Source organism: Bos taurus, chromosome 20 (assembly GCF_002263795.3).
Source record: "Bos taurus isolate L1 Dominette 01449 registration number 42190680 breed Hereford chromosome 20, ARS-UCD2.0, whole genome shotgun sequence".
Lineage (NCBI taxonomy): Eukaryota > Metazoa > Chordata > Mammalia > Artiodactyla > Bovidae > Bos > Bos taurus.
Window position 1 is genome coordinate 19,629,940 of NC_037347.1, and position 24,363 is coordinate 19,654,302.

The 24,363-nt window shown below is 37.0% G+C and overlaps 1 protein-coding gene across 10 annotated transcripts in view; it reads left to right on the top strand.

Annotated features, from left to right (window-relative positions):
* The window catches only part of PDE4D (phosphodiesterase 4D), a 1,605,399-nt gene that overhangs the window by 917,569 nt on the left and 663,467 nt on the right, over nucleotides 1–24,363 (top strand). For 2 of the 10 annotated variants that reach the window (XM_059878812.1, XM_015459068.3), the window contains exon 1: nucleotides 1–24,363. This exon is cut by the window's right edge. The exons of the other annotated variants lie outside the window; for them this stretch is intronic. The gene's annotated coding sequence lies outside the window, so the exon portion shown is untranslated. 10 annotated transcript variants of the gene reach the window in all.

Genomic DNA, 24,363 nt, shown 5'->3' on the forward strand with positions numbered 1-24,363 from the left:
AAAGTTTGGGGTTTGAATTCAACAGACATGAGGACCTCGGCACCCAGGACTATCGCTTGCCTTAGTAAGTAATATTTTAATAAGCTTCATGTTTTCCTTCCTTTCTTTAGGTACAGCAATGAGAGGGCTTCCCTGGTGGCTCAGTGGTAAAGAATATGACTCCAATGCAGGAGACGTGAGTTCAGTCCCTGGGTTGGAAAGAGCCCTTGGAGAACAAAATGGCAACCCACTCCAGTATTCTTGCCTGGAAAATCCCATGGACAGAGGAGCCTGGGGGTGGGCTGCAGTCTGCGGGGTCACAAAGAGTCAGACATGACTCAGCGACTAAACAAAAACAATAGTAATGGTAACTCTCATATAATTTTTTAAGAATTAAATGAACTTATGTATTTAAAAATTGATTATCACTCTACCAAGCATAGAATAAACACACAGTGGGGTTTTTTTAAATTTTATTTTTGATAAGTGTCATTTGTAATTATTCTTTTTATATGTTGATTCTAATTCAACAAACTAGGAGGAAACTTAGCATCCTCTTTCTCACCCATCAAAGGGCCAGCCTTTTGCTCCAGTGTGCAGGGCATTGTCTGAACCACCATGTGCATCCTTATATTCCATATGCATCAAAACATGGGCAGTTAGAAGACTCACTCTCCTGCAAAGAACAAAATTTCCCAGAAACCTACTTATAAGGATGCCTAGGGAGTTTAAAGCCAATATGTATTTTATGTAATAAATTCAAATGTTTCCATATTAGTTATGGTAAGGGCTATATTAATTTCTAAAGCAGGGCAACACAAAATACTGCATAAATTCAGATTTCATGATATTAAACAGTGATTATATATTAAAAGTGTAATTCAGAAAAAGCCTTATTATAATATATAAAGTATATCAGCACTCTTAGGCATGAAAATGATTTGTGTATCCTTGCATTTATTTTATAAATCTACTGCTATGAGCTAATGACCTGTGTGTACCAGTTAAAGAATGCAGACGATGTTACTGAGTAATAGTCTGCATAAATCAAAATACCAATAGATTAGCACCTAAAATCCCATCCTTGTTAAGTTAAAAATAATTAGATAGCATACATACACATTAAACATTATGTATATATATATGATATATATATGTGATATACATACTGTAAACTTATAGGAAAAATGCAGAGCTGCTGGTATTTTTTAGAAAACAAATGATGAAATTTATTTTTCATTAGAAATTTAACCTAAAACTTTTGTTTGTTCAGTGATAGAAATTCATTTTAAAGGTTTGGAGAGTATGACACAGGTGTACACGTAGTGTGATGATGATATTAAAAAGTCCACTCATTGGCAAAATGGAGAAAAAATCACTAGGCATGTATAGAATTGTTTGATTCCTCAGATTTTCAATTTTGCTAGCAATTGTAAAAAATAAATAATTGCACTTTCTGAGACATTCTTCAATTCCATCAATTATAATAGCAAAAAATTATTATTATTCATGGTAGTTATTCATAATGTAGCAAGTGGTTATATTTCTTATAGAGATACTGCTTCCAGATAGTCTGTTTTTCAGTTTTTCTTTTCTAATTTGTTTTTTAAATATCTCAAAAAAATTATGCTGTGACTACAATTTGAGTATATATTAGGCTGATCAAAAAGTTCGTTTGGATATTTCCATATGGTGTACTGGAAAAACTTGAACATACTTTTTGGCCAACCCAATATTTTGTGAAAATGAGAATAATAATAATGGTAGCTGTTGCTGCTGCTGCTGCTAAGTCACTTCAGTCGTGTCCGACTCTGTGTGACCCCGTAGACGGCAGCCCATCAGGCTCCCCCATCCCTGGGATTCTCCAGGCAAGAACACTGGAGTGGGTTGCCATTTCCTTTTCCAATGCATGAAAGTAAAAAATGAAAGTGAAGTCGCTCAGTCGTGTCTGACTCTTCGTGACCCCATGGACTGCAGCCTACCAGGCTCCTCCGTCCGTGGGATTTTCCAGGCAAGAGTACTGGAGTGGGGTGCCATTGCCTTCTCCATAATGGTAGCAGTAGCTGTTATTTAATCACTAAGTCGTGTCAGACTCTTTGCTAAGTAGTGTCCAACTCTTCCACGGACTGTAGCCAGCTAAGCTCCTCTGTCCATGGGATTTCCCAGGCAAGAATACTGGAGTGGGTGGCCATTTCCTTCTCCAGGTGATCTTCCCGACCCAGGGATCGAACCCATGTCTCCTGCATGGACTGGTGGATTCTTTACTGCTGAACAACCAGGGACACCCCAATGGTAGCAGAGATACCATTTATTGAATTCTTACCATATACTTAGCACTTTATGTGAAGCATTTGCTCCTAGAACTTACAAAAGCTATAGGAAATAGGTTCTGTTATTGTCATAATAAAGACACTGAGGTTTAGAAACATCTGGAGTTCTCACAACTAATGATGGTATTATGGCTAAGGACTTAGAAATGTCAGAATCCTCTCCTATATGCATTTGGTGAAGTATATAGTGATAAATTTCACTATAGTGATAGATAAACCTGTCAATATATGTTTCAGCTGTTTGCACCCTACATACAGTTTAGATTTGAGGCAGGGATGCCTACTGCCCTCAAATCCCATCTCCAAGTCTTTGACTCTAATCACTTTCTTGTCAGCCATGCATCACGTGGACTTGAGAAGGGCTTTCTAGCAAGAGATGGCACACCTTGACTCTAGTTACAGGCCAGTCCTGGAGGAAGGAAGGCTAAGAGAGAATGCAGCAGGTCCCCTCATCACACCGAGTCCCTTCCCTAGAGAACTTGGCCCAGCGCCTTGTAATCTGATGCTTCACATTCACAAACTTTTCTTCCCTTGTGTATGTAGGTGAGAGGTATAAATGTGTGAAAGATCTGCGTGTGGTCTGTGTACATATGAATTTCATGTGCATCAGATTTTTATCTGAGTGTATTATGTGTAGAGAGTGTATGCATGAGTATTGTTTTGTGAAGTTTATGTGTGTGGCTTGTATGTGAGCTGTATCTATGTGTGTGTGAATGTGTTCTGTGTGCTTGTGAGGTGAGTGTGTGTGTGTGAGGCATATATATATATGTCTGTGTTCTGTGTGTATATGTGTTGTGTTGTATGTGAACTGAGAGTGTAGTACGATTATTGTGTGTGGTGTGTGGGAGGTGGGGTTATAGAAAGGAAAGACAAGAGTAGAAACCTGGGGACATAGAGACATAGTTGAGAGCCCACCTTTTACTAGAATAGTTGTAGCTGGAAGTGTTCTTGACTTGAACTTTGGAGTCTTGGGGTCAAGTCCTACCCAACTCTGTAACTATCTATTTAATATTTGAAAGCAGCTTAACCTGTTTGAATCTTAGTTTTCTCGTGTCTGGGAGAAAGTTCTTTTAAATGCTATGAAGGTTAAATGAATAATTTTAGGTTGAAGTGACTGATAAACTGGAAAATACGACATGAATATAAGGTATTGCCTATTTTTACTGGTAATGATGTTATTTTCCAACATGTTTTATATTGAATTTCCGGACAACAATATAGCATTCAAGGGGTTATAATAGGAAATATATCAATAGGAATGTTTTAAGTTAGTTATCATTGATAATATATGGTATGCTGTCTCGAAAAAAAGAAAGACATATGCTGTTATAATTCCATGTCTAGAGAATGTCTGGGATATTAAACACTTCTTGTTCAGTTGCTAAGTCGTGTCTGATTCTTTGTGGCCTCCTGGACTGCAGCACCCCAGGCCTCCAGTCCCTCACTGTCTCCCAGAGTTTGCCCAAGTTCATGTCCATTGAATCAGTGATTTTATCCAACCATCTCATTAAACACTTAACAGTGTTCATTCATGGAACAACAAAGGCCATTTTAACTAGGAGCTTTGCTCTAAGGTGTGTGGGGCAGCAAACTCTACCACAATAGAAGGATTTTGCATTGACTATTTCAGATTTTTATTTTTTAGGTATATGAGAATGGATGAAAATGATATAGAACAGTCATTTCTCAAGTAGTTAAGCATAGAATGTGATCCGGCAATTCTGCTCCTGTGTCTATACCCCCAAAGAATTGGCAACATGTTCTGTCAAAAACTTGTAAAGGAATGTTCATAGCAAAATCATTTATAATAGCATAAAAGTAGGAACTTTCCAAATGTCCAAAAACTGATGAATGGATAAATAAATGTGATAAATCAGTAAAATGAAGTTATTCAGTATTAATACATGCTGTTTTATGGATGAACCTTAAAACGTGTGACAGAAGCCAGAATAGTATATTACCTGATCCCATTCATATGAAAGGTTCATAATAGGCAAATCTATAGAGACAGGAATATATTATTATTGAAAGGTTGGAGGTGAGGGGCATGAGGGATTGGAGGTAGATGGCTGAGGGGTGAGAGATTTCTTTTGGTTGGTAATGAAATGTTCTAAAACTATGTTTGGGTGTACAACCCTGTGAATATATTAAAAGTCATTGAATTGTATACTTTAGATCCATGAATTACGTGGTCTTTGAATTATATTTTTACAAAATTGTTAAAAAAATACGAACAATTTTCCTAAGAAGTGAACCCTCCCCGTTTTTGTGCCAATAGGTCTGGGAGACACCGGGCCTCACCCTCCTTGACAGATAGACTAGGAGGCATTCCAGACCACAGAGTCAGCCTGTAAGCTGGTGCCTTTATCAGGGGTGAATGACCAATAGGGGATGGATGAGCAACTGTCAGCTTTTTAGTATAGGGCAGTATATCCTGGAACCTGTGGGCACTGAAAAATGCTGTGTGAGACTCATTCTCTTTTCTCCTCCTATCCTCTCCTCTTACCCTCCCCTTCTTCCTTCTCCTCTCCTCCCTCCCTCCCTTTCTTCTCTATTTTTTCCCCATAAATTGCTTGAGCAATTAATTTGTTAATTTAGAATTTATTAATTCAGAATTATATTTGAATGTGCATTTGAAGTAACTGTTTTTTTGCTTCCATGGTTTTGAAGTACTTTCTTAGCCATGACTGGGTAGAGTGTGGTGTTAGAGTGAATCTTCTGTGGCCTAATTGCTAACAGGAAGATTTTTAGGTATGAATGTCCTCATTCTTTGCTCTTTCTGTACTTCTGACTGTGTCTCCAGACCTACAGAGTAGTATGTTCTGCTCCTAATCTTACATTTCCACCTCATTCCACTTCCACATACAAATATCACATTCACCATGATTTTGGATGATCTCTTAGGATTAAAATGTATACTCATATTATATTCTCACATATAATCATTGCTTTTTTAAAACCCTTTTTTTTTTTTGCTTAACATTCAATTAAAGAATAGTCAGCTCAATATGCCGCTATGCAAATCTTACCAATAGCTATATTTTATTACTTTCAGTTTTGAAAGGTGGGATGATATCTTTCACTTTTAAAAACTGATATTTCTAAAAAGTGTATTTATTTTGCATTAAAATGTTTCTGGAATGTAACAGTTCAATTCTAATAACTATGATTAAATATCCATGAATTTGTTTTGAATAAGCAGAGCCAGATAAGTGGCATTTATGTACCTTGCAACACTATTTAAGATTGCTTCCTCAGAACAGAATGAATCACTGGGTAACAGATAAGAGAATTCAGCGTCTCTTGTTTGTGAGTCTCACATTAACTGCATTTATACCTCTGATAGTTTCCATGATGAAATTTGTAATTAAAAAAAGAGCATACAGTCAGTTTTGAATTGTTATATTTAAAATGAGTGTTTGCTGATGTCCAATTAATCGAAGTGTTGAGATTTAAAGAATGACTGAGGAATCAAGGTTTTATATTAATAATTTCTCTTCTGGGAGAAAATAAATGAGTAGAGAGTAAAGTCCTGAGATCTCTACTATCAAATACACGGTCATAAGGAAGTTAAAAAGCCACAGTGACATGTACACATCTTAATTACATTTGCATCGATATCTACCTGAAATAGATACCAGTATTAGCTGTAAGAGTCTCATGTGTTTTGCAGGAGGGAGTTCTCGCAGTGTACTCAGTGTGCTTGTCATTACAGACCGTGAGCTTACAGCACAAACATTTGTGCAAACAGAGTCCAGGCTGGAATGTGTCAGTGCGGTGCTTATGTGGCCTGTCCATGGAGATGGCAGAATGGAAAATAAATGGAGAGCTGGAAAGGCTTCCAGGGTTTAGTTTTTTCAGTGACTTTCAGAGTTAAACAGCCAACTCTTAATAAAGAATGCGTGGTCCGAGGCAGGGACTAACTGTATGCCCACAATGTTCAAAAATGATTGGTTCACAGATTCGGAAGCAGAGAAGCAGATTCTGAGAAAGAGAATTTCGGGACCATGGAAGGGAAGGGAAGAAAGCAGATCTGGAGAAAAGGTAGAAGGACAAATTGGTCTGAAATGCAGCCTTGAAAAAAGGCCTCAGCAGACCCAGCAGAGAGTCCAGAAGCTGAGATGGGGCCTCAGAATTGTCCTAAACAACTCCTGAGCTGGACCTCTATACTCTCTTGTTTACTTGATACTAGATGCTTGGACAAGGTGACCCTCCTTAGCTGACACAATTCACAAAGAGAGCTGACAGCTGAAAGCCCTTCCTAAACCTGGGGAAATGAGTCATTCATTCCTGAAGGAGTTCTCATAGCAGAATCCACTAGGAATGATGAGGTATTTTGGAACCAGGAGGCACTGGGAAATGCCTTGTCTGATAGACTGTTTGCTTCTTTCATTCCTTCATTTCCTTCTTTCTCTCCCTAACCCAGTGTTTTTCCAAAAATAAAGGACTAGGCTGTGAGTTATCAGAAGGAAGGAAAACAAATAATCATTTTTATAAGTCCAACTGTTCTTTTAATGTCAAGACCACTGAACAATCATTTTAGTTTTCTATGGAAAAGTTAGCTTCATATATCTGATGACCCAAGGACCTCTTGTGACAGTTCCTATATACATGATACTAGCATCCTGACCGGAGAAGGCAATGGCACCCCACTCCAGTACTCTTCCCTGGAAAATCCCATGGATGGAGGAGCCTGGTGGGCTGCAGTCCATGGGGTCGCTAAGAGTCGAACACGACTGAGCAACTTCACTTTCACTTTTCACTTTCATGCATTGGAGAAGGAAATGGCAACCCACTCTAGTGTTCTTGCCTGGAGAATCCCAGGGACAGGGGAGCCTGGTGGGCTGCCGTCTATGGGGTTGCACAGAATGGGACACGACTGAAGTGACTTAGCAGCAGTAGCAGCAGCATCCTGACAGCTAGATGGAATGTCAGGAGGAAAGTACAGATAAAATTATTTTTTCCTTTGTTTTGAAGAAAAAAAGAAGCATATTTATTGAGTGTCCATTAACTATGACTTCAAAGATTTTTCTTATCTGTATTAGAAGTTGATAGCAAATGAAACAGTATATTGGTTTGAAAAGATTTTTTTTCTCATTTTAACCATTATTTTTATAAAATAAAAAAATCATAACCAACATGTAAAAATTTCATTTTATAAAGTTTGCATCATGTTTATTTGGGCTGCATTGTTTCAACTATTCAGTTTTATTTTTTGGATTTTTTTTAACCTATTGTATGACGTTTGAAGCACCAGAAATTAGCAAACGCTGGAGAAGTTGGTGAATGGATATATAAAATCAGTATACTGAAAAAAAAAATCAGTATATTGAATTGGCAACAGAATGATATTGTTTATTATGTGCTTTTTAGCAAGGCATTATGATAAGACAACTTCACCATTAAAATAGTATAGAAACTACTAACTGGAAAAGTTCTTAGGTCTTTAAAGTTATTTTCAATATTTGTTTTCATGGTACTTAGACCTGTCACTTAAATACTCGCTAAGAGTGGAGCTAAAGGCTGTGACCTCTTTTAAATTTTCATGATTTTTTTAAAGATCACCCCTCAGTCAGTTTAAGAGAGTTGTCATTGCTGGTTATACAGCACAATACAAATTTAGCACTTGAAGACACACAAAGATAACTCATCTTTGTGTGATTTCTGCATCTTCAGCCACCTTATTCCATTAACTCTTAGAATTAATTTCCTCCAGACATAATTTGTATTAATCAAAAGGAGAGGAAAATTAGAACAAATACTGAAGCCTTTTGGTGACTAAAAGAATGGTTATTTTATCAACAACCATAAGTGTTAGATTTACAAAAAGGAAAAGTGTCTTAAATGAACCATTCTTCTAACTTGTGCCTCTTAGTTCTGAAAACATATGAGTAAAAATCATATTCAGTTCAGTTCAGTTCAACTGCTTAGTCATGCGACCCCATGGACTGTAGCACGCCAGGCTTCCCTGTCCATCATGTTGCTGTCTCTAATTTGAAAAAGTAGGGGAGGGAAAAGCTCTGGATTTTTTCTTCTTTAAAATTACATGTTGTTTGCAGTGTTAGATGGGCTGTATTTTTCTTGTAAAAGCTCCTGTACATCAAGAACAAATTCAAAGTAGTTTGTTTAAAATAGACTTTAACATTGAGGCTCTTCAACTTGTAGACCAAAGTCTAAGCAGTTCTTTAAAAGAAACTCTATAAAATAAACTGTCAACATTTTCTTATCTAATGGTCATCACTTTTGTTTCTCAAAGTGATGGTTTTAAATGATTATTTTATGTAAGATTGGAACTATGTGTTTCTTCATTTATGCAACAAACATGTCCTAATAGATGCCAAGCAAATGGCACATAAATGTGCCTTCTGGAGCACTATAAGATGCCCAAACTTTAATAAAGGCCTCATTTTTATTTTTATTTTTTTGTTATTTACAAACAGCCCTCCTCCATCTTCATGGGCGTATTACTCCTGATTCAGGAATAGCTCTATCCATCCCTGTCTTTTGGTTTCCTATCTCAATTCTGCAATCTCCCCTCTGGCCATTACACTCTTGAATCATTTCAAAACCCTGCCTCCCAAAGTAATCTGTCTAGCTTTTCTAATCTTCTAACTTTCATTACTCATCATTTCAGTTCTTCTTACTGGTTCCCAATTGCTTTGCTAACCGATCTCAAATTACTTATCCTTATCTTGAAGGCCTGTTCACTACTTTACCCCTGCTGATGTCTTTTTCTTTATCACTTCTAAGACCTCCCGTTTGCTCACACTTCTACATGCGAACGCGTTTCCAGAGTATGAGAATGCTTTGGATTCAGGCTTTTGCCTTAAAAAAGCTTTAGTTTTTTACTCATTTCTCCTTAGAGAAGAAGAATTAGAATTGAGCTATGGTTTAAAATTCACTAATGCATCTGGCAATACAATTTTGTATTTTGTGTACAGCTTATTCTGCCTGACACCTCTGGTCCTTTGCCTCCCGTTTAGCCTTCACTGATTGCTATTAAAGGCCGTGTTTAGGTAGCTGCCCTACTATCAGGCTGTGTCCTCTGCAGTGGCAAGCAATTATTCTTAATAAATCAGGAATCACAGAATTTAACTAGACTTCCCTGATGGTCTGACAGTTCAGACTCTGCATTCCCAGTGCAGGGGGCCTGGGTTCGATCCCGGGTCAGGAAACTAGATCTCACATGCAGAAACGAAGATCTCGCATGCCACACCTAAGAGCCGGTGGAGCCAAATAAATAAACGTAAACAAATATTTGTAAAAAATGAATTTAATTTAGAGACAGGGATTTCCCTACATACAAGAACCCAAATTCCCACGTAGCATAGAAATCCCTCTCAGAACATTCCTGATGCCTAAAATGACCTTTTCAAGAGGGAAAGTCAACTGAAGTCACCAGCTCTTTCCATGTTGCTCACAACTCATTTTGAGGAAAGTATTTTTTGTGCTAAGGCATTCTGGTTTCCTATCACCTCCTCTTGGTATCACATGTCACTGGAGAGACACAAAATATTTTTAATGATTTCTTTTTGCCTTGAAAATACAACCAAACACAGCCATCGTGTCCTCCATTAAACACATCTGTTTGGAGTTGAATATCCAAGATGCTTCCATAATTCCTCTAATGGCAGAGGTTTTTGAGAAATCCCATGCTCATGCCTCACCTTTTTTATGGTTTGGTCAGCAGACTTCACAAGAAGACTTTCTTTCAGTATCAGGCCTAATGTTGCTGTCACTTACTGCTCGTGTCATTAATATTGAAGGTACATTTTATAACCTTAAAATAAATGGTTAATCATCCTTTTTGTCCTTTAATGAATTTGAAAACTCATATTTCATAGTATTTTGGTTACTGAAGTATCCCTAGGCTCAAAGAGTATTTACAATTCTCATATAATGATTTTGAGCACGTAGAGGTAACATGTAGTCATATTTGAGACTGTCTTGGAAAAGGACTGTGGTTTTTAGTCTGGTACTTTGAAGAACTATCGAGATGTCACTGAACAGTATTTTTAGAGTTTTCACATTTCTCACACATGAGCACTTTGGGAATTGTTCAGTGAATATGTCTCCTGAGCACTTTGTTCCTTGAAATTATCAAAATAATCTTGGAATTTATTTTTCTCCCTATCTTGTGATGCGTGGGTAGAACTGGGACATCGCTATCACATTTAGAAGTTCATTTCTTTTCTTTGTTCTTACCAATGAAATTGCTCTTTTCAAGTTGAAAAACAAAATAGGTTAAGTTTATGGGTTGTTTTTTTTTTTTAACTCTTTTAGGGGTTCTGGAATCCTCTAAACATCCAGTGAGATATAGCAACACTCTTGTGGAACCTATTCATATAGTCATAATCACACAAAGAATTTGCCTTTAATTTTAGGGGTACAAGTGCCATATACATGTTACCATTACCGGGTACTGATTGCAGGTTAAAAATCACTGATTTAGTTGTACTTCATTTTACATCTATCTCTTCCTGTAAAGATGTATAAAAATAAAATTGTATTAATAAGTTATATGTTTAGTAGTTCCATTCAACAACCTTTTCAAGCAGATTGTTTCCTAAATGAATTTTAATTCAAATCTTTATTTATAGCATATTGAGTTTCTTAATGTGAACACATTTGTATAATGTTATGCTTCAACCTTTTCCTTCTGAATGCTTTCTTAAAGTAGTCCATAATTAAAAGAATTAAAAATACTTTTTCTCTGTAAACCCTCACCTCCGACCTTCTTCAGTTTTAATTGAAGTTATTGCCCGCATGTATAATTGATGTGGTAGAATATACATCTTAAGACAGGTTTTAGTTCTTTGAAGTGTGTCAGGATACCTGCATATTTTATAATAAAGGTATATTTTATACTGGTATAAATGTATTTGAAATCACTGTTTTCTTTATTAAAAAATATTGAGATTCCCCAACTTCAAAAATAAAATTTGTAAATGTATATTTACAAATAATATACAAGGGAATGATAGGAAATTACAGCATGACTTACGTATTCAGTATATCTAAGTTCATAGTTTTAAGTATAATAATCTTATTAGCTACAGATAAAGTTTTGATTAATGTTTTGATAATACTGACCTTAGTTTACCAATGTTAACCTATAAATTATTCTGCAAAAATGATACGTAATACTAGTTCTATACTAACAATTTTTTGTCATGTGCGATTTATGTAATTTGCTGAACCTGGTGAAAACTTCCATTCTTCCTCCAGTCTGTGGAGATGCTGAGCTCTGAGCAGTGTGTAGGAAGGGCTGAACAAGCAGACTTGTGAAATATATGGCTTACAAGTTTTATCACTTTTGGTAAGAAATGTACAAAGCCCATCACAGTGTCAACACTAACATATATGTTTGTGAATATTTAACCAGAGAATTGTCAAAATATATTGCTATACATTGAGAGCATAAACTTTGTTTTTATATGAAACAATTTTTAAAATGCACTTCTGGAGAACTATGCATTTACAACCAACAGTTGTAAGGCAAATTAAATTCATAATGTCTTATGAGGAATAAAATATTTTTATCTCACTGTCAAGAAGAGGGGGCAGTCTTTTAATTTTAACTTATTTTTAGTTTAGCAATAGGAGTAAGCCTATTATATTCCTGGATGACCACCAGAATGAGCCCCTAAAAATGCTGAATATCACAATTTTGTGTTTCACAAATAGATTCATATTCACTGTATTCCTTAGTCATAGTGTAAAGGAAGTTACTTCTGCATATCTCAGGGTCACTGTTGTGGTGGACAGGGGATGGCTCCAGATTTTTTTGACTCTTGAGTCTTTTACAACTCAGGCAGCCCACTTTGAGAGAAATGAATACATTAGGTAATAGTTGAATACTTATTTAGACTAAAAAAGGAAATCATGACTAATTACCAACTTAATAATGCTGACTAATTCCACAGGCATCCAGAATCTATAAAATTATGATTTGTGGGGGGAGGTGCTTTATAGTTTCCAGCTGTGTACTCTCTGATTACCTCTTCATGTGACCATGATTCTATAATGTTTTCTATGTAGAGAGTGAAACGACAATGCAATTGTGGAACAGCTAGCAGTAACCTAAAGATACAGGGAAGAAACTGAGATCCACCAAGTAATAATATCACCAAACCTAAACTAAATGCATCTCTAGTTCAACTTTTAGTTAGCCAGATCCCCAAAAGATCCATAGTCACTCCAGTGACACCCAACCTAAGGGGGAGTATTAGTGTATAGACAAAGACAGTGAGTAGACATTGGTCATGAGTACAGTTAAAATATCTTGCTTTTGCAAAATTCCTAAATCATCTGAGCATGTCAACCCAGCCTTACCCAGTGCCTTGGAGAGAGGTCGGAAACTTTGCCTTTCATGGTAAACCTGTTTTTGTGGTGGACAGGAAAATATCCAGACCATAGCAAATTGCCAAAGGGAACAAAGAAGTTGGCTGTACAGTCATACACAAGTAGTTCTGTTTTTCTTAGAGTTTAGCCACCATTTCTCAGATATTTCAATGAAGTTCTTTTTATGCATTCTCCTCTAGAAGTTTTTTGGTAGTCGGTGTTTCACAAATTATACCACTTTAAGTCACCTCAGTCATTTAGTATTAATAGCATAGTCCTTTGGCAGACGGAGTAGAAAAACGGCTCCAGTAAGCTTTAAATGTGCCTTTGTTTCCCGGTATTATGACCTGCGTAGAAAGAAGTAATACCTTTACAGGAAATGTTCCCCTTGGTTTATTTTAAAGTACAAAATATTATGTGATAATAGGATGTAAACCTAATTCAGAGAGTAGAATACTCTATTTATGATCCGGACTGTCCTTTAGGTTTTTCAGTATAGTCCGCAAGAAGTTGAGAATTCACCATTGTCCGATTAAAACACACACACACACACGTGTGTCTATAAATACAAATTTTACAAGTATACATATCGATGGGCAGAGTGATTCAGTTGAAAAACCTGAAATAAATGGTGATGAGAACCTCTGGACTAAGTTGCAGTGTAAACAAGTGGGTTATTTGAATTCTCTCTCAAAATAGAAGCTTCGAGTGAGCAAGGCAGCATGACTGCGGGGCCATAATTCAGGAACAATCTGTAAAGCAAAATATAGAGGCACTAATTTTGTTGCCTCTGCAGCCCACAACACTGAGTTTATTCCTGTTATTCTGGCTAAAGATGAGTCAGGGACCTCTAATATAGCCATTCCTAAAAGACAGTAATTGATTCAGAATGTGAGCCTGAGAGAAATCCTAGAAGTCTGACCTTCAGATCAGTTTAACTGTAGATCAATAATACATTACGTAGACCAGTGCAGTATCCCAAATTCCCACAGTCAACTGCCAAGATAATATTTTACCTCAAATTGGTTGACAGCAGTCAGTATAGATAATTTTGTCCCAATAATAATTTTCTAATTCAGGAACATCCATTATCCAGCCACAATGTAGATAAGGCTCAGGCCAGCCCCATGGCATATGCTCACCTGGCTTTCCTGTTTTCCTACAAATGTCCTATTGGAAGAATATCTCTTAATGTTCAGTTAAGCCAAAGCTTGTTTTAAATTCCTTAGATTTTACTTCATGTATGATTATATCTATCTTGGCATCAAACCCTTTCTTGGAGTTAATAACGATATATCTTCTAGAGATGCTAGGCCTCATAAGTATTATGGGGAGAGGAAGGTAGGCAAATTCTAGCATATGCCTTTATCTGCTATTAGTGAATTACGGTTTGTTAGAGTGATGAGTCGTGATTAAATAGTCTCATATTAGAAAGAACTTTGATCCAGCAAAGAAAACCACCAAAATTTTTGAAAATAATTTGCTACATCTGGGTACAAATTATAAAGATGTTGCAATGCAGGAGACCCAGGTTCGATCCCTGGGTCAGGAAGATCCCCTGGAGAAGGGAATGGCTACCCACTCCAGTATTCTTGCCTGGAGATTTCCACGGACAGAGGAGCCTGGCGGGGTACAGGCCATGGGGTCACAAAACGTCAGACATGACTGAGTGATAGATATACTTCACTTGCTTGCTTACCATGTCTTTAGAGAACATGAAGAGATGTCGATGTGAATTGATGCTAAGTTGTATATATGGAAAAGTTAACTTGAGCAATATGCTATCCCATCACTCCATTTTAAGTCATATATTTTTCTTTACAAAATTATTTTAAGAACTCCGTTGAAATAAAGCCATATCATTATCAGTCATAAAAGGAATGCTAATTGGGTCATTTCTAGAGACATGGATGGACCTAGTCTGTCGGAGCAAAATAAGTCAGAAAGAGAAAAAATATCATGTATTAATGTGTATATATGGATTCTAGAAAAAATAGTACCAGTGAACCTATTTGCAGGGTAGGAATAGAGATGCAGACATAGAGAACAGATGTGTGGACCAGGGCAGGGGTTGGGATGAATTTGGAGATTGGAATTGACTTATTTGCACTGCTATGTGTAAATAGATAGCTAGGGGGAAGCTCTTGTGTAGGACAGGGAGCTCAGCTCTGGGATGCTGTGTGGTGACCTAGATGAGTGGGATGGGGGAGGGGGAGAAAGGTTCAACAGAAAGGGGGTGTATGTATACATGTAGCTGCTTCACATTGTTGCACAACAGAAAGTAACACAACATTGCAATGCAACTATATCCCAATTAAAAAATCAATATACAGTATATTGCACATATTTAAAGTATATGTGTGTGTGTGTGCACGCTTAGTATGTCTGACACTTTACAACCCCATGGACTGTATACAATTTGGCAAATTTTGATATATGCATATACACCTGTATTACTAAAATCAAGATAGCAAGCATAGCTATTACCCTTTAAAGTTTTCTCTTGCCATCTTGTTATCCCTAACTCCTGCCCTTTTCTAGAAACCTCATTGTCCGCAAGCTGATGGATGCTCAGCTGGAGGCTGGAGGGGAGCCAGTGCACATGCCCCACATTCTCTGTGTGACCTGCACTCTCCTCTGTCACTCTGCTCAGCAAACTCCACCTGCTTTGACCCCCCCCCCAGCTCCATCTCCTCAATGTAACCAATTTATTAACAAATGTTCATATTTCTCCTAACTTGCTGACATTGTTCACTGATTTCTTTCCTTTGCATTAATGTATAGACAAGTTGCTAGGTCAAAAATAGTCTCCATTTAATGTTACAATGGTTCTAGCCAAATTATCCTCTAGAAATCTGTAGTTTTTCCCCAGCAATATAATAACTGTCTGCTTTCAAAAACCCACTCCAACCCATAGCGTTTAAAAATTTTTTTGGAATCTTTGCTAAAAAGACCAACTTAAATGAATCCTTGAGTTATTTTAATTGCCATTTCTTTGCTCATTGGTTAGATTTCAACTTGTTTATCAGCCTTTTGAGAAAGAAGGGGAATTCTTTGTCTATAGACTTTGTTATAGCTTTATATTGGCTTATTCATCTTATTTTCTAATTTGTAGTAATTCATCTTAAAGGTTCTTTCTTCACCCTTGGATAATTTTGTCACATTTTAAAGGAATCTTGTTGTATTTTTCATTAAGATAAAATTGAGTTTATAGAGAAATTGGAGAAGGCTTGGAGTCTGAATAAGGTATGCCTTCTGCAAAGAAAGTGGAGGGTGTGGATGGAGGAGAGATTCAGGAGAAACCTAAGGGACATTTAGGAAAGATGTGTTCATTGCTTTGTTGTGGTGATGTTTTCACAGGTATATACACATGGCAAAACTTGTAAAGCTGCACACTTTAGATATATGCAGATGACTGTTTCTCAGTCCTGACTCAATAAAGCTGTTATTTTGAAAATGACACCAAGCATTCAATCAACAGCTTTCCACCAAAAATAAGAATTGAGTTTGATCAGAATATTTTTGTGTTATCTTGTTTAGATTTCTCCTGTCTCAGTTATAATGGCTTTCTAAAAGAAATTGGGAAGCCAAAGAAAGTCACTTTCACCTTCAAGATTAAAAAAAAACAACAGCAACTAAACCAGTAAAATAAGTGCTTCTGAATCAGACTCGATCTAAAAAAACCCTGGAAAGTAAATATGACTTCAGGGTAGCATTATAAGGGAATCATAGTCAATAAATCTCTGGGAATGAAGGAGAGGAAGCAAGGGAGAAAGAGATATAGGATTGCTTTAAACCTCAACCATGTCGTTAAAGAATGAAAATGGCCGTATAATACATTTTTAGAGATTTTTCAGTATTGAAAAAGAGAAACACTTAAAAATATTTCCTTTTAGTTTAAGAGGTGAGCACCTAGTGATCCCACAGAGCAGAATGGGCTTGAGTTGCATCCATACTTATCAGGCAGGATTTATGGAGTCGAGGATCACTGAAGAAGGCAGAAGAGCAGGTTACTAGAAGAGGATTCCAAGTAATATCCACAGGGCTGTGAGTAAGCCAGGACTTAAAGTCTGTCCCAGAGGCGCAACAGGCTGGGTTTTCACAGTGAGAGTGGACTGAAAGTACCTGTGTCAGCTCAGCTATGCACGGTACAAAGGCAAGACTTTGATCAGTTTTCATGAAATGACTTGAAAGTTTTCATGCCGTAAGAATGAGATAAATTATGAATGAACATAAATAAAGATATCATGATTAGAAGAAGGGGGATAAAGAGAAAGTAGAGCAGGAGACAGTAAAGAAAAACAAAAATGATGTAGTTGCAAGATAGTGGGAGAACTCTGGTGTTGGATTCTGAAGGGTAGGACTCAAGTCTTGACTTTGATATTTACCAGCTGGGAAACAGAAAAAACCTTTTAGCTTTTTAGAACCTCGGTTTCCTACAATCGGTAAATGTGTAACAAAAATGTACACACTTTTAAAGGTTATGGTAAAAATGTCTTAATGAGGGTATAAATATCTTTTCAAAATATAACCCTCCTTTCCAATAATGTTGTTGGTTCCAGATGCACTTTGGTTTTTATTTAAAAAATTTTTTTTAAAGTTTTTATTTCATATTGAGGTATAGCTGATTAACAAGGCTTCCTAAATGTTGCAGTGGTAAAGAACCTGCCTGCCCATGCAGTAGACACAGGAGACACCAGTTCAATCCCTGAGTTGGGAAAATCTCCTGGAGGAGGGCATGGCAACCCACTCCAGTATTATTGCCTGGAGAATCTCCATGGACAGAGGAGCCTGGCAGTGTACAGTCCATGGGGCCACAAGGAGTCGGACACGACTGAGCCACTGGCCACTCATAGCCGATTAACAATGTTGTGATAGTTTCAGATGAGCAGTGAAGAGACTCAGCCATACATATACACGTATCCATTCTCCCCTTGCATTGAAGCTGCCACGTATCACTGAGCAGAGTTCCATGTGCTGTATAGTAGGTTCTTGTTGGTTATCCATTTTAAATATAGCAGGGTATACATGTCCATCCCAATGCACTAAAATTTGAGGGGTGAAAGGAGAAGGTAACGGGAGCAAGGAAATGGTCGCATGAGAGCAGGCTGAGTCCTGTAAAATCAAACTAGGTTTCATCGTATTCGATTAGATGTATAGATCTAAGCAGGTCTCTGTCCTGGGACTTTATTATGGTTCTGCCTGTGCTCTGCCTGTTGACTGCTTTTACCAGGATGCCTCGAAGCCACCTCCAGCACAGCATGTTCAATTTGGAACTCATTATCTACTCCCCAGTTATTCAGGCTAGAAGCCTGCAGGCCACCCTTGACTCTTGTCTCTCCTGAGATCTCTCCCCTGCCCCATGGATCAGTCTCCACGTCCTGTCACCTTCTAAACATCTTTTCTGCCCGTATCACTTGCACCCCTGATGCTGCTGCCTGAGTTCAGATCATAGTCTTCTCAGTGTTTGGTCTCCTCTCTCCCCCAATGAATCCATCTGCTTCATTGCCACCATCTAGAGCTAATGTTCTAAAATACCAACTATCTTTCCAAAACACAAGACTTTCTCTCCTCTGCAGGAATTTAACTTTAGGGTGTATTCAGGTAAATGAGCCAAGACGTCTGTTAAAAATATGTTCGCCTTAGTATTCTTTATAATAGGAAAAAAAGGAAAGAACCCAAAGTGTCCCAAAGAAGGGACCAATTATACCAATTATTCTACCAACAGTCTATAAAATAGCATTAAAATGGTGGCACAAGTCTGTAAGGAATAATTAAAAAAATGGTTAATGTTAATTAATTATAAAAATTAAATTGCAGAAAAATGTTCCTAAAATTATAAAGAATATATTATATTATAAAGAGAGATTTTGGTTGGTAGAATTCAGCAGGAATTCTTCTGGTCCCACTGTCTTAAAAACCAAAGACAAAATGAAAGTAAAACAGAACAAGAATTCTCCTATGTGCCTTAAGAGTATTATTAGAAGTAATACTCTTGGTAGGGATTTAAGTGACCAGCCCGAATCCCATGACTTAGCACAACAAATGTGAAATGCCATACAACAAATTCACTAATCTCTTCAAAGTTGTGAAAACCAAAGACTTTGAGCCATCGCATATCTTCCTAATTTTTTTCATGAAAATTTTTGTGCAGTCTCATATAAAATACTATATGGTGTCTTCAGTTCACTATGGTTTATTCCATCCTTTCATATTTATATTTATTTTTTAAAATACCTATGTTCATACATATCTTTGAAGGCCAAAGAAAAATAGTGCCATAAATGTTATTACTTCCTTGTTCGGTTCTCTATTTGTCTTTCAACTAAGGCCATGATAGGAGTTAGTTATCCTCAAACACTTATATTGGCTGATTCATTATCTATTAATGATCATTTATAATCAATTTTTTAATGGCAGTGCAATCTGGTATTGCATATAACCTTGCTCACAGAAGGCTTAACAGACTAAGGTACCCATGGGCACGCATGCACGCGCACAGACACACACACACACACAAATACACATACAGTAGTTTTGCAATTTACATGTTTTGACACCAGTGGGACTGTTCATTCATTTTTTATAGTAATGCTGTGATTAAATTCTATGTAATGTGGTATGTTAGAGGTTTGTTTTTCATTTTTAATAACCAGCTGTCTTACAGCAAACATCTTAATCATTGTCAAGAAAAATTTTATTAAAGCTTAATTTCTTCTCAGATTTCTTCACTTTCTATGTTGTTTTCCATCTGCCCCCGCCATTCCTCTTTTATATAATGAATTATAACAGGTATGAGTAATGGATTAAGTAGTATAACTATTTATTGGTGTAAATATCTGCACACAAAGATTAGTGGAGGATTCTGAAAAAATGACAACTAAGTAGTTAATACTGGCACTAGTTATATCTCCATGGTGACTATCCATATATGAAAGAAAGGTCTTTGAAATGTATAAAAGAATATGATTGTGAAATACTTCATGGTAAATAGTATTTAGGGCTTTGAACGTAAGATTTGATTTTTTCTTTTACAAATAGATGTGTATATACATTATATATATGTATATGAATACTGAAACTTTATTAGTTTTGCTTTAGAATTTTAAAAATTATCAGTGTTTCTTATAATCTTTTGTCCAAAAGCAAAAGTAAAATATTATATCGATAGTAAACAAAACAACAACCTCAAAACCCTCTCTCTTTTTTTTAAGGGGATATGGTGAATTGAGAGGGATTGTGATTAAGCAAATAGACTGTGAGGTGCAATCAGTCTGGGCTCAAACCCACTTGCTAGAATCAACTAGCTGGAAAATTTTAGGCAACTTACCTAAACCATTTAAGTAATTGTTTACTTCTCTGCAAAATGACAATAGCCATAGTGCATAACTGGTCATGTAATTATGAGATAATGATAACCAGGCAAAGTGGTTGACAGTCTGTTTGGTACTCAAAAGATATTTTTAAATCATTTTTAAAATTTCTAAGAACCATCATTTGCAAATAGTAAAAATTATGCCTTTTGCTTGCACTTTACTGTGTAGTTCACAAAGTACCATCACAAACGTGATCTCATTTTATCCTCACCATAACTGTGACACAGAGAATCTATAAATGAATCTTAAGAAAATTTAATGACTTAGCAAAGATTCCACAACAAGTCAGTAGCAAGACTTCTTTGTCTTTGTAAGCAGGACAAGGTACAGTAGTTCCTATGAAGGTCATACTGAAGCTAACAGATCTATCTATCTATCTATAACTTATACCTGTATCTGTATCTACATCCTAGAATATATGGAGGAGTATTTAGTACAGGCAGCAGTTGTATCTCTGTATGTTCATTTCTGGCATTGGATGCTATTCCTATTATAAAAGTTGCGACCTTGCCACTTACAGAACAGATGGCATTGCTTGATTAAAGTCAGGCCATATTTAGAACATTTCTAAAAAGCCTTTTTCATTTGGATAAATGTGTCTGCCCACTGAAATGGTTTCTTTTCATCAACTGAGCACACCAAATCATAGACTATCTTCTCATAAGAGCTCTCTGCCATCCATTCTCAGGAGAGCAAGTGTTGAACTTATATTTTCAGAAGTGGACTTTACATACTCTCCAGAAGAGAATGTCAGAGCTTTTCTGACAAAGGTGAGGGTCTGTGAACATGCATACTTGCCCATTAACAAAGGAATTATCTGTCCTCATTGAAATAAGACTTTGAACAATTTGTTGTCTTCTGAAGCAAGTAAAAAAAGAATATCAACTTGTACACATGAAAGACCAGAGAAAGTGGTGGGGAAAAAGACTAAGAGAAGAAAATTGTGCATTTTACATAACACAGCTTAATCTTACCTAAAATATCATACAGTAGCCTAAACATGTATGTTTATGTATGTACATATGTAATATGTATATAGATAATAGATGGATGCTGCTGCTGCTGCTAAGTCGCTTCAGTCGTGTCCGACTCTGTGTGACCCCATAGACGGCAGATCACCAGGCTCCCCCGTCCCTGGGATTCTCCAGGCAAGAACACTGGAGTGGGTTGCCATTTCCTTCTCCAATGCATGAAAGTGAAAAGTGAAAGGGAAGTCGCTCAGTCGTGTCCGACTCTAGCGACCCCATGAACTGCAGCCCACCAGGCTCCTCCGTCCATGGGATTTTCCAGGCAAAAGTACTGGAGTGGGGTGCCATTGCCTTCTCCGAATAGATGGATAGGTATAGCTATATAAACAATCCAGAGGCCAAGATTTATATATTATTAAGACAATTAAAAGTAGAATTTGTTTTAAACAAAAAGCCAAATAAGACATTTCTGCTAGATTTTAAAGTTATATTTTAAGCAAAACACTATATCAGCCATTACTGTATAAGGTAATGTTATTAACATACAATATTAATTTTTTAGCTTGTGTTGAAGCAGCTATTTGTGGAATCAGGAAAAGATAAGCCCAGCAGTCAAAGAGTAATATCAAGAAGACAACATTCAGGTGCAGCAGTCAGGCCAACTCAGATTTCTGTCTAGACTCTGCCACAGAACAGCAAAATTTCCTCAGGCAGATTTCTTACTCTCTTTAACCTTAAAATACTCATCTGTTGAATTAGGGCTCTGATGCCTGACCCATAGGAGAGCTTTGAGGATTAAAGGACATGCACAATTCACACCGCTTGTCCATCCAAGTCCACTTGTATTAGCTTGCTAGGGCTGCTGTAACAAAAAGCACAGACCAGGTGGTTGAAACAATAGAAATTTATTGTCTTGCGGAAGCAAGAAGTCTGAGATTGAGGTGTTGGCAGGTTGGTTCCTTCTGAGTGCTGTGAGGGGAGGTCTGTGTAAGGCCCCTTTTTGGCTAGTGGAGGGTGTTCTCCCTGTATTTTTGTCTTTCCTTTGTATGTGGTTCTGTGTCCAAATTTTTCTTTTTTATAAGGACACCAGTCATGAAGGATTAGGGCCCACCATCCTCTAGTGTGACCTCATCTTAACTAATTAATATCTGCAACCATCCTAATTCCAAATAAAGTCACATTCTGAGGTACTGGAGGGTGAGGACATCAGCATCTGCATTTCAACCCATTACACTGTTCAAAGGCTGCTTTATCAGAGAGATCTTGTTTGATCACTTTTTAAAAAAATGCTACTAGCCCTTCTCAACACACCCATTTCCTTGCCCTAAATAAAATGTATGAAAGTGAAAGTGTTAGTCACTCAGTTGTGCCTCACTCTTTGTGACCCCCTGGACTATAGCCCACCAGGCTCCTCTGTCCATGGAATTCTTCAGGCCAGAACACTGGAGTGTGTAGCCATTCCCTTCTCCAAGGGATCTTCCTGATCCACGAATCAAACTTGGGTCTCCTGTATTGCAGGCAGATTCTTTAGCGTCTGAGCCACCAGGGAAGCCCAAATAAAATGTATAACTATATACAATAAAAGTAATCAAATAATTATTTTCTTATTTTTGTCTCTCTATCACTCCAGCATGCTTTATGAATCATTCTATCCTGGGCCCTACTATGTGCCTGGTACAGAATAGTCCTCAAATAAATATTTGTAGAAAAAAAGATAAGTTTTCTGGCTCAAGATCTAGCACCAATAAAATGATAAGTGCTAGAACTATCTTAAACAGAAGGTCATTCTCGATGCAAATCAGTAGTCACGAGCCACATGTGAAGGAAACAGTTTTAAATTTTGTTTTAATAGATTTAAATACCCACTTGCGTCTAATGGGCAGCGCAGATATAGAATACCTTCATTATTGCAGAGGATGCTGTTGGACATTGCTGGACATGGAGAGAGAACCATCTACGTGGGTGCATAGATGAGGGTGTCAGAGAAAATGCAGTACTGAGCCAGTGCTGCCTGATAGAATCCGAGCACATTACCCTGCGTACTAGCTCTCTCATATCTCTTTTCTTTTTCTTCCTTATGGTACAGGTATATCACACACATTCTTTTCTTCAGTTATTAAATTAAAAATATAACTTGAAGTTTTAAAAAGCTCTAAAGGGATTGTGTTGAGAATCGCATTAACATAATTGCTGTGGATTCTGCAGCAGCAATTTTTAATTTTAATTCTGTTCCTCTTTGCTATTCAGATGAGTAAGAGGTAGGTGTAGATGATTAAGCTACAGATTCTGTTTTACAAACTTACAAATAGCTCTTTGAGAAACGCAATCTTTAAGGACACAGAATGGAGCTATTTCTTTGCTTAACGAGCAAATGGATGTACAGGTGTGGCTAGCGAGGAGCCAGCAGGTGTCTGCGTGTGGGCTCAGTTCTCTCAGCCCCGGGAAGTATGTAGATTTTCACCACTCTTGTTCAGCCTCTGATATGAGTAACAACTTAGACTCAAAAGTTTTATGAAAACTCTTTTCACTTCATATAAAAATTTGTCTCATACTTCAGGGCAATAGCACACTTTCAAATATATTTCTGAAATCCCAGACTGTATACTTCTTAGTGATGGATTCAGCAATGCTACCTGTTAAAGAAAAAGGATGGAGTGGAGTGGAAGGCAAAACTAATGAAAAAATGCAATTAGAAAGTTATGGAAAACATATTGCTTATGTAAAATGCAGTGCCTAGATAATGATAAAATAATAAATGTATGTAACAGTGAACTTAGAATATACTCCTATTTGGAAAAATAAATCCTAGATTTTTAAAATCACCTCTATTTTTGTCATTTTAATCCTCATTTGAACAGTAGCAAAATACCCATACCACCTGCTTGGTGACTTTTCTGAAAGGAATTGGTGGTCTCGGGATAGATATTCCCTACTATAAGGGTGTTGATCTGACCAAATTAATCACAATTCAGTTTAATTAACTGATTCATGAGAAACGTTGCTTACCTCAAGTGAGCCAGGCATATTTACCCTAAAGAATGAAAAATACTACTGAAGGGGCTAGACCTAGACTCTTAGTACATAAGGTTTATTATGTTTATTACCTAAATGTGGTTGTGGAGCAGAGTATTCTCAAGCAACTGAATAGAGGAAATGTGAACAATTAAATACAAAATACAGAACTTCATCATGGGCCTATTGGACTTTTCAAAAGAAACAGAAGCTTTACCATTTGTGGATTGTGAAAGTAAGAAAAAGCTATGTTGGAAAATATTAGATTTATGTTTTAGGGACAGGAAGCAATAGAAGTTTGTACTTTCACAGGCTCTTAGAATGCCTTCATTCATCACTACATTTTGGTATTTC